Source organism: Cupressus sempervirens, chromosome 2 (assembly GCF_028749045.1).
Source record: "Cupressus sempervirens isolate cs-2001-9-10 chromosome 2, ASM2874904v1, whole genome shotgun sequence".
Lineage (NCBI taxonomy): Eukaryota > Viridiplantae > Streptophyta > Pinopsida > Cupressales > Cupressaceae > Cupressus > Cupressus sempervirens.
Genome location: NC_143119.1, coordinates 101,034,618 through 101,047,273, shown reverse-complemented (window position 1 = coordinate 101,047,273; position 12,656 = coordinate 101,034,618).

Genomic DNA, 12,656 nt, shown 5'->3' with positions numbered 1-12,656 from the left:
AATACTCCTCCATAGGAATATCATCAACGTTCATGCTTCCAACATAACCATCTCTCATTATCTTCATGGCTATTGTTCTAGTAGGGAAATGGCCTCCATCAAGACCATTGTGAAACCCTTTGATCATTTTATCTAGTTGATCAAGGCAAATGCACCTTAATAGGGCTCTGTTGAGATCCTTCTCAAAAAGAATCCCATCCACTAGGACAAAAGGAATAGACTATAATTTGAACTATCTTCTTTTAGCTCTATCTAATCCTTTTTTATATCCTCCTCTCAACAAGAAGGTTGTCATATCATAAATCCAACGATTCAAATTTTCATCCCTTGCTGGTTGTTCCTCAACTATTAGAGAAACTTCTTTAATTATCTCCTATGATGAAATCATCTGCTCACATAGTCCTTTGCCTCTCACAAGCTTTTTTATCCTGATATCAACATCATATTCCATGACCTTGGTGCTCTATCCAACTCTTTCTTCATTGATATCTTTGTTCAAGAGGAAATCCTTCACACTTGCATGTGGAACTAGGAGCTAGACCTTATTATGTGATAGTAGATGCCTGAATTTTTTCAAAGCTCTTATGAAATAAAGAACTTTCTTTTCCACATAACTATATTTATCTTCATAATCCTTTAGCTCTTCACTAAAAAAGGCTATAGGATGTTCTTCATCTGCATCATTTGAGTATGTCAAAATGACTGATATGCTTACCTCACCCCCAAGAGTATAGAGAATGAAACCCTTATCAAAGTTTGGGTTGGTAAGGGTAGGGCTTGATGTTATTGCTACTTTGATGTCTTCAAAACTAGCTCTCCCTCCCTTTCTCCAGGTGAAAATCATATTCTTCTTCAACATGGTTGTAAGAGGCTTGACCATGGTAGCAAGATTAGGAATGAACCTTCTTACAGAGTTGATTCCACCAAGGAAGCTTTGCAACCCCTTCTTATGAATGGGAAGTGGAAGATCACGGATTGCTTTTACTCTTTCTAGATCAATTGTTAAACCATCTTTAGAAACAATATGTCCTAGAAACTTTCCCTGAGTAGTGGAAAATACACACTTGCTTGGGTTCGAGGACACACCACATAACCTACATTTGATGAACACTTGCCTCAGATGACCAAAGTGGTCTGCTACATTCTTTGAGTAGAATTTTATTTCATCAAGGTAGATTAGCACAAATTTCTCAATCATGCTCTTGAAAGCCATCTCCATTTCTTTTTGGAAGGTAGCACTTGCATTGGTTAGTCCAAAAGGAATTTTTCTATAGGCATAAGTGCCCCATTTAGTAGTGAAGGTTGTCTTGTATCTATCAGACTCCTGGACTAACACTTGGTTATAGCCTAAACACCTATCTAGGAAATAAAATATTTTAGAACTACTGACCTTTGATAAGATTTTTTCAATTGAAGGGAGAGGATGATGATCTTTGAGAGAAGCCTTATTGAGGTCCCTAAAATCTACACATTATCTGATTTTCTCCATTCTTCTTCCTAACAGGAATAAGGTTGGCTACCTAAGATGAATGCTTAATTGGAAATATAATATTAGCCTCTATCATCTTGCATAATTCCTTTCTCATCATAGGCTCAATCTTAGAATTGATTGGTCTTTTCTTTTGTCTAACAAGCTTTCCATCACTACTTAAATCTATGGTATGCTAAAACAGACCTGGATCAAAACCTTTTAAATCCTCATATGTTCATGCACATACATCATTGAATTCTTGACATAAATGAACAAAATTTTCTTGTTCAGCTTTAGAGCATACCTTTCCCAAACTGAGAACCTTTCCATCAACAATGGCAACTGGTGTGATCATCCTTATTTGCAGCTAGGTTCAAACCCTTGCTCCTTGCTTGGTCATTAGGATTAAATATACTCTATAAGGTGATTGGACCCTTAGGAAACTTGTTAGAGTTGAGGTTCATGATCTAATCACCATATTGTTTTTGTAGCTTGGATTGATTCCTATTAGAAAATTTTGCCTCACTTTGCAGAAAGTTGACAATTTGCATATCAGAATCAAACACCTACCAATTAGTATAATTATTTGAGACTGCAGATCTTGCAACTAGTCTGATGTATTGTTCTTTTTTATCTTCAACATGCTTTGGCACATCATAATGAGCATCTATTTCTACAATTTTTTCAGCATGCTTGTTATCTCTTCTAGGAATACTTTGGATGTTGAATGCTTGGAAGCCCTCAAGTAGATCCCAAACTCTGTGTTTACATGATTGAGTAGATTATTCTTTGTGATGTTTTGGTTATTTACTTGGTTAATAACTAGCTCACTATCTCCAAAGACCTTTAAAGATTTGATTCCCCTTTTTTGTGCAAGTTGGAGGCCTTGGATTAATGCTTCATATTTTGCTACATTATTAGTGGAACTTGTTGGTTTGATTTTTACAAAAATAATTTTTTCAAAATCCTAGGTTAAAAATCAGAATTGAATTCATTGTTGGCATGCTAGGGTTTTTGGTTTTTTGGCCTTTCATTTTAATAACCTTTGAAAAAACTTGTTAAATTCTAAATCTTGCATTCTTTTTGAATTTATTCAGGCATGAAGCTTTTCAAACTTCAAATATTCCTTGACCCATTTAAATATTTTGTGCCCCCAAGTGCCTTTCCTTTTTTGTTTCACACTGTCTAATCCTTATAAGATCTATGGCAGTCATGTCGTTGCTATGTGAAGATGCAAGTGTTTTAACCATAGCAACATAATGACTATTGTAAAATTGACTAGCAATGTCATGAAATGGAGACATGGTGACTGGAAAGTGCATTGTTTTAGAAGATTTTAGTCATGTGTTTCATGTCAGAGTTTTCAAAACCAGAAAAGGAACCGAATATAATGAAGTGCAAGTGGCATCATCGGAATCCAATTTTTCTAATGAGTCGCTATGTCATGATTAAAAAAAGTTTAAATCCCACCGTTAGCAACATAGCACCTTAATGGAAATTATAGAAGACAATATCTTTTAAAAAAAATTGGTGACCATCCCAAGTGGCATTATGGACGTGCATTTTTATTACTATGTCAGAAGTATTAATTATGGTCATCATGATTGATTAGCAAGTTTTTTCCAACATTGAATTTCATTTTTATCCATGAGGTCATTATGTCATGATCAAAAAAATAATGGATCTCGACAGTAGCAACATAGCGCCTTGCCAAAAAATGAGGAAGACGAGAGATTATGAAATAGATGGGCATCGAAATTCCTGTTGTCAAATTTGATCATATGACTTTATTTCCTTGTCAAAAGCATTGATTGCGGTAATGATAGTGAACTAGAAAATTTTCTCGGCACTGAAATCTCTAAAGCTTTAAAAACGTAGCTATGTTGCAGTCAAAAAATGAAAGAATCCCACTGTTAGCGACATAATGCCTTGACAAAAAATAGAAAGGTGACAACAATTCCAAAAGGTGGGTTCCAATGAATGCCTTGTAAAAAGTGAGCCACATAATCTTCTACACATGGTGGCATCCTATCAGAGACACGTATGCATTGGAAGTTATGAGAATGATGAAGGTCGCTATGTCACGATCAAAATATCTTTGCACCTCAGCATTTGTGACATAGCGCCTAGCCTAAAAATGTGCATATGCTAGGAGCCAAACCACGTGGCATTACAACTAGAATTCAAATATTAAATTACATGCTAGTTTGATAGGATATTCCCATGTTAGCAGTAACTTGGACCCATGCCTCAGTTAGAAATTAGATGAAGGATTGTGATCATTGGATCAAAGATCAAATCAATGATCCTCGCTAAGTTGCTATGAGAAATTATGCACTGTTTACCCAACGTGACATGGTGACTATGGGACCCACCATAGTTTATACAACTCTAATGCATTTTTTCTCACCTTCAGATCAAGTTTAGATCTATGGCTGTCATTTTATCGCTATGGTGAGTTGCTCGAATGTTAAGGATATAAACATAGCGAGTAAAGAAAATGGAAAGAGGGCCCACCATATTTGTATTAAGTACTGAATCAAGCATCCTCTACTAGATCAAGATGGAATCAAAGATCGTCACTTTATCGCCATGGAAAGTTTCTTAGGTTTTAAGGATAGCAACATAACGAATAGGGAAAATAAAGGAGGGACCCACCACTTTGGTAATAAAAACTACATTAAATGTCTGCCATCAAATCGAGATGAAATCAATGTTTGTCGCTTTGTCACTATGGCAACATGCTCATTTTATATGTATAGCGATGTAGTGACTCAATGACATGTGTTCGCAAGGATTAGTGGGTCTAGTTGGGAACTCCAACAATGAAGAAAAGAAATAGGTGGAGAATTTTCATTGGTTTGACTACTAGAAATTCAAATGGAAAATGAGTCATCCCTATTTTCGCTCCTAGATTGTACGATTTTCTAAGATCAACGGTGCAAATTTAAACGTAGAAGGCGGTGCCACTCTATTTCCGTTACAGTTCATTTATGAGGAATGAAAGCTTTGCGTGCGAGCAAAAAATAGAGTATATTGAAAAATATCTTGCCATATTCATCTCATGTGAACAAAGATTTGAAGCTTCTTGAGTAGAAGAAATTAGTGAGAATTTGTGTGGAGTTGATCTGAACATGACATAGTTTCTCATGCATTCGTGACACATTGCATGATTACTGAGCAAACAAGAAAATCAAGTAAGTGCCTATATACTATAACCTTTACAAAATTTTAGTTTTCTACAAATTATAGTCAATATGCCTCCAAAGAAGGTGTTCTCTGGGCAAGAGGGTTGTCTAGCTAGGAATATTCATGATGACCTGCTTGAATTGCTCCCTAAGTCTACCACTGAAACTGTCCAAGTTAAAAAATTAACTTCATTAAGCTCTCGGCTTAAAATTGTAGATGGATTATATGATAAGGGGAATTGGGTCCGGGATGCCAAAACTTCTCAAATTGGTCTTGCTTTATACAAGAAATAGTTTTTAGAAAGAAATCTTTTTGGCCCACATGCCAATATTTGGAATTTTGACTTAGGAAAGTTAGTTGTTGCAATTTTTTATGGATTATGACCTCCTTGAAGCTATTGCAAAAAAATATGAATAAGAAATTAAAGTGGCGAGAAGAATTGATGGTGAAATTCTGATCATAATCAACCTAGAGAAAATTCGACAGGTATTTGGTTTAGGGCCTCTTACTAACTACCATGTGCTCATTGACCTGAAAGAATTAGAAAAGGAGTATATGTCAAAGAAGGATGCAGTCAGATAGGGTGCACTGAGGGCACACATAGGCAAAATTGGAACTTTGACAGTGATTACAACATCCTCTAAGGAACCCTTCAAAAGGGCATATTTCAATACCAGGGTTGTGGAGGCATACATGACTCTGTGTAGAGTTTTTCAAGAAGATGAAGAGGAGTTCATGCTCATACGTTTTATGTACATGATCACTTAGATTTCATCTTTTGGTGTGGACAATATTTTTGATTTTGCCTCTTATTTAGTAGAAGTTCACAATGGTCTGGTTGGGATTGCGAAGGGAAAGGTGGAGAATATTTTTGGTCACTATTCTTTGTTAATGCATATGTTTTTGTTCAAGGGAGTAACGTATTTTGTTAAAGAGATGAAATTGAATAGGGAACAAGATGGGGAAGCACTACCAGTCAATTATGGAGTGCAGATATGACCTAGGAAGCAAAAAAAGCTAGTTTTGTCAGGTTTGATAGGTACTTTGCTTCAAAGTTGAGGTGCCTATTATTAAGTTACAATCCAAGTGTACCCAAGGCATTGGCAAGTCTTATTAGGCCATTGGAAAATCCTATTGGTTTGAAAGTTTCACATAATTGGGGAGACATCATCCCATATTCAGTCTCAACTATCATTAGGATTTATGGTTTTAGAGGTACTCCCCATGTGTTACCTTACTAAGTGCCTTTAAAAGTAGGAGTAGCTGAATTATTGTGGTAGTTAGGAGGACTAGAGGAAATTTATTTGTTAAAAAGGTCAAGAGGGTCAATATTACCCACTTGCACTATAGCCCATCAATTTGTAATCACCAAAGGGGGTTGGCTTTCTCTACACAAATTATTAGATCAGTTTAAGATGGTTGTTTCTCACCCTCATTTTCATGACACTGAGGGATTTTATAACTTGGCCTTTAGACATAGAGTTAAGTTTGGAAAAATTGATCATGAATTTTATTTTCCTAAAGACATAGTAAGAAATGAATACTCCTTGCAAGAACAAGAAACTAAGAAAGAAAAATGGAGAGTGTTCTCAAAGGTTTTGGATTTCATTCATTATTTTTATGCAGATTATAGTCCTCTAGGTAATGCCATTACAGAGGTAGATAGAATAAATAAGCTCATGCTTACTTTTCCTAAAACAATGGAAACTATGAATGAGAAGAATAATTTTTTTATTAATTCTCTTCTAGATAAGGCAAAGGAGGTGATGAGGAGACTGGGATGCACTCCCAATATAGGGGTAGGACAATTGACTATCCAGAAAAAGCTAGGATATACTATAATTGAGAATAAGAAGACCACTGTGGATAAAGAAAAAAAAGTAATTGGATCCACTAGTGCTGTCTGGGAAGAGAGACCTCCCGAGACCTCCCTTAAGAGGTAGAAAATAATAAGGGAACAAGATCCTCACATTGAGGAATATTCACCTTCACAGACCCCTCTAAAGATTGAAGAGGAAAAACTTATTAGGGAGAAAATTGAACAGCTGGGGTCCCAAGGAGGAAGTTTTATTACTCAAGCTGAAATAGATGAAGGAAATCACTAGGAGCCTCCTATGCCAAGCTTAGAGTTGAAAGTAGCAAATTTTAAGGGAAGGGAATTAGACCTTGTAATAGAACAAGCTAGTCAACAATTTTTGTCAGATGATAGTTTTGTCAAATCTAGATCCTTCCACCAGTTCACATGGAGAACCAACATGGACAAATTTGAAGAAAGATGTAATAAGCTAAGAACAGAGCATCCATAGCTAGAGGAGGAAACCTTGCAGAATCAGATAAAAGAAAAGATGATGCAATAATTCCAAAGCATAACTCCTGAAGAAGGAAGAGAGATGGTAAAAGCATCAAATATTTTATTACTACCCAATTGGGATATAGTTGATGATTTGATTTTTAATTCTATTTCAAATAAATTAGATTTAAAAGATTAGAATAAGAAAGAATTCACAGGTACTACTTTCAGTGAGGACCAAGCTGCTCTGGTTATATGGTCACTAAGGAAAAGATCTAGGGCTATTTCATCACAACTAGATGACTCAGGATTGATGGGAAATATCATTGTGAGAAGAGTAGTAGATACCTCCCATGTGCAAGCAGCTCACATGGGTGTTGGGACATCTCAATTTTTTTTGGCTACTATAGAAAAAGAAGAAAAAACAATGTTTGAATTGCAGAGTAAGTATGAGAGTGTTTTGGAGGCTTATAATAAAGAAGTTCAAAAAAGAATTGAACTTGAAAATAAAGTAATGGCGAGGTCTTCTAGGCCAAGAGTCACATATCATTGCCCTCCAGTGGAACCTTTTAAATCCACTCCTCTCATAGAGATGCTAGATACCCCACATAGGCCACAATATTACACAGCTGAAGATTTTGAAGAAGAAAAGAGAAAATTGTGGGTTTTGCATGTAGAGCTAAATGTGCAATATGAAGACAAATTGAGAAAAGGTCTCATGTATTTGGGAGATAAAATTTAATGGCCATTATTTTATGATCAACTAGCAAGAACAATAAACATATGGGATGAAATGAAAGCCAATGATGAGGCCTTGAAGCCTATTGTGAATAAGTGGGTAAAGAGGAGGAAGGAAATGACATTCTTGTGCTACTCTATCATAAGGTCTTCACACAATCAAATTGAAAAAGCCTATGATATTGTTAATGATCTTCCAAAATTTGATAATAAAAGAGTTCACCTACAAAGAAGAATAGTTGGCTACTTGAATAAATATAAGAGCCAGAAATTTGATTTATTCCCTCGTGCTCTAGATAAAAAGAATAAATTAAAGAATGAAGATGAGTGGGCTAAGGAATTAGATGATTTATTTTGTCTGAGAATGAACAAAATCATCAATGAAATAGGACATGCATGGTGGGCCACCACAACAGAAGAAATGGTGAAAGCCCAAATATTGTTTGATTCTTTGAAACAAGATTTTATTTATATTGATAGAGAGGGTGAATATGTTATCAAGAAGCAACAAGATATCCTGCAATTTGATTGGCCAGATGACACACTTTTTGACAAGTGGATGGTAGATATTGCTTCCGATGAACAATTGGAAGAAGCTAAAAGTGATGATGATGGAACACATGAAGATGAACTATAGATCATCGAATCACTTCCACCAGCACTTGGGAAAGAGAAAGACAAAGAAGGGCAGTCATATCATGTGAAAGATATAGTGGATTAGTTGGATGATGTGGCATAAATGAAACCAAACGTAACTATCACCTTGGTAGTACATGATGATATGAGTGGAAATGCTAGAGTAGAGGTGAAGTTGCAGGAATCAGAGCCCAACACATCACTGGCAAGTTTGATAGCTACATATGCCGAGGATTCAGAGTGAATAAATGCCAACCATGGGATTTGTAGCATTCAAAGATGTAACAGAAGAGGGGCCTACCCAAGAGTTACTTAATACATTACTTTTTTGTTACATAAAGTTTTTGTCCTTTTTATGACTGATAACAAAATGTAAATATCTTTTGTAAAAGGACACCTTTTAGTTCTCTATGCCTGAAGCTTGTTGCATCTCACACTTTATAAGTGAGATTCCAAGGCTAGAGAATGGGTCTGATTTCTAATACAATTTGAGTCTATATTGAGTATAGGGTGATCCCACAATAATGTGTTCCACTTTTTGACCAATTTTGACACTAAAATCAATATTTTTGCAACAAACGTCATGTTCAAGTGACTATATCTCCAAAACTATAAATAATTTCAAGATGACATAAACTAGTGATTTTGAGTACTTGTTCCTACTTTGTAACCATATTTTTTAATCTAATTTTTTATTTTATTTATGTCAATTTTTTTTTATCTCCTCCAAAAAATGGTACATAATAAAATTCAATATTTTAAAAAGTGACAGTCCTTTTGACACACATAACTTTTTTTCTAGAAATGATAATGAAGTAATTCTTTCGGCGTTAGATTTGTAACATCAATATCCAGTGTTTGCATTTGGTTTGATTTATTTTTGTTGAATATTGTATAGTTTATGAAGTTTTGAAGTGACATGAACCGTAATTCAGACATACATTTCGTTTGACACAGATAATTTGAAGTCAATTTATCATAAACAATTTAAAATTTTTTTTTTTTATAGAAAGGTATCTCAATAAGCCAGTGCCTCCATATTTTTCAAAATTTTTTTGACCTAATTTACTAATTTTCCCGAGGTGTCAAAGTCGGTTGATGTTCAATCAGTAATGAACCTATAATGAGTTAAACTCATATTTGAAAGTCTTAATGATTAAATTATGTAATAAAATTATAGTCATTGGAAAGCTTGCTCTGAGCAACACATTTTGACATTTTTTATTTTACAGTAGGAGATCATTCTCCTGCAATTATGGCAGTCAAAAGAGCAAAAAAAAAAAAGAAAAAGAAAAAAAGGTTAATTTTTTTGTGATTTTGCATGTTCGTGTGAACATGGCATTCGTGCGAACACATTTACCATGTTCGCGAGAACGTATGTTTGCGCGAACATGCAAGTCATGTTTTCACGAACATATATATCACATATGTTCGCGCGAACATACGAAATATGTTCACGTGAACATGATTGAAAAAAGTTCGCGCGAACACAATAAGTGTGTTTGCACGAACATATGGTAAACTCAATTTCTCATTTTGCAATTTTTTTCATTTTTGTTCATCCCACTAAAGTGGAACCCATTATTGTGGGTTCACCCTATAGTTTGGTAGAATTATGGTAGCAAACTTCATGATGTATCTTCTCTATAAATTTTTCTGAGAATACATTGATATCATATGATCTTTGTGTCTCTTTAGAGTCATTCTAAGTCTTACTACAATTGTATACAATTTTCAAGGAAAATTAATACAAAATTGAGCTTCCCCCATATCTGTTCTTGTTGAATTTTATCTCCTTTGTTATTACCTGGTTATTCTGATATTGTGTGAGTAAAGCTTATCCAATTGAATGCAATTCACTTAGGTTGTATGTCAATTCATTATTGGTATTAATTCAATGAATTAAGTAAAGGCTTTAGTGAATTTGATGGGATTGCTATGGTAGTAGAAAAGATGTCTATAAGAATGAATTCTAGTAAGAATTGCTGATAATATTTGTTGTAATGCAACAAATCAGATCTATAAATTGGAGTAGACTTTGAATCCCAATGGAATAGGCACTGGTCTAATTAATCCAGTCTACAAATAGGTAGATCATGAATAAGCATCAAGTTTGAATTCAAAATCACCTATATTTTACTATTTGAAGAGTTTCAAAGATGGTCAACACTTGTTTGCATGTAACATTTTAGCTTTAGTTAGCTACTATGGTTAAAAATACTAGCAAAACTGAGAAGAATTGTGACCAAATCTGCTTATAAGGGATACATATCATCTAAAATTGACAAGAAATGGATAAACTATATATATATATATATATATATATATATATATATATATATGAGATATAAGATGAGAATCAAAATGAAACTAATAAAATTCTTATACAACAACATTCATTTTGAATTATCCCTTAGGTATACCCACCTTGGTTTTGTAGAGCCTAAAGAGTAGAAAGCCAGTCTTGGTTTTGTTGAAGTTGGTTCCAGATAATATGCAAGCATAATTGTTAATAGGACGCAGCTAATCCTTAAATTTGTAAGTATTATTATCTTGGTATTGAGCCTTTGTTATTCAATAGTTGAAAAATACCAACACAACTGAACTTGAGTATATAAGAGAAGTAAAAATTTTCCATACTAAAGAAGACCAGCATCACACCAATACTTGAACCATTCTTGTTTCTTGAACTATCAAAGAATATGATCCATAGTCCATTAATGTTTTCTTTTTTTTTCATGAGACTAGGAACAGGAGTGTTCTTTTCAAATACATAATAGGTTCCAAGGCTTGTTTGTAGAGCTTCTTGCACTCAATCAAATTGAAATTTAGTGCCCATTCATCTAAAAGATAAACAAACACCTTTGCTAAAGAAATGGAAGGTTCATAGATCATGCACTCATCATCTATATCATGAATTTTACAATTCATGTTTACAGGACTAGGTGTATAGGTCTCTATGTGGTTAAGGGCCAGAGGTTTTGCCCTTATAGAAGCTTTTGTCCCATATCTTGGCCTAATGAACATATAGGACCAATCTGATGCAATATAACCACTGATTTGTGTAGTGAAGTTTCTAGATAGCTAGATGGAAAAATGTGGCTCAACCTCAGCTATTGATATGTCTTGAGTAACAATACAACTAGGGCATGCATGCAATGCCATTTCCACATTTTTAAGGTTTCCTATTGTTTTGATAGAGATACCATCTAACTGAAGCACATCTCTAATCATTGGTTCATATTGAATATCCAAGAGGTCAACAATACATTTAGGCATTACTGAACTACTAGCTCCAGAATCTATCATACAATTATGAACTATTTTGTCTCCTATAATCAAAGAGATATAAAAAGGAGGATGCTTTTGTTTCCTGCTTGTGTCTCCTTCTTTTATTGGCTGCACCAAACTTGCTACATCATTTAAGGTGGCAGATTGATTTGACACCTTTATATTCTTTAACTCCTATTGTAGTATTTCAACTTGTGATGGAATAGTGATAACATCCCACAAAGGAATATTAACACTAGTCCTCTTTATTTGATCTACAATTTTCAGAGGAGCACCAATTGCCTTGACTAGACTTGAGCATCTTGAGGTTTAGTAGATTTTTTATTGCTTATATCTTGCTTTTGTTGCAAAGCAACATTTAATTGTGCACTTGTAACTAGAATATGAGGGCCAACAATTGAGGTTGAAGCCTAATTTGATGGCGAAGGTGTAGCATTCTCAATAGCTCTTCTTTTGCTTCTCGTATTATGAGCTACAACATCATAGTTATCATGGTTGGCATGGCAGTGTTCCTATTGTTGATGGTTCATAAAAGAACAATCACCTTGCTACTATAGATGAGAACCCTCAGTAGGTTGGCTAGCACTATATTGTTGTCCTACTACTTGATCCTGTGAGGTTAATGCTTAGGATGGTTCTTCTTAATAGTACATCAATATTCATATGAATAATTGAAAAAAGGACAAAAGTCTTGCTCTTGAGAAAGGTTGTTTTGAGGAAGTAATGCCCTTGCTGTATTTGCACTTATGTTTTTAGTAGAGGCATTACCTATAGGTCTATTTTGGTTTTGTGTAACATAACCTTGACCCTAATTTGGTGGTCTATTATATGCGGGGTTTTGAAAATGAGGCTAAAGAGGCCTATTTCTTTGAGCTCGTTGCCCTTCTAAGGTCACCACCTTGTTGCTCATCTTTTGAACCACTAGGAAGTTCTCTTCCAAATTATTTTCCTAATCTTACAACTTCTTGTGTATATTTTACATCAAGGCTTGCATCATTTCCTTTAATTCTCCTAACTCATTAGAGGATGTAGAGGCTATTG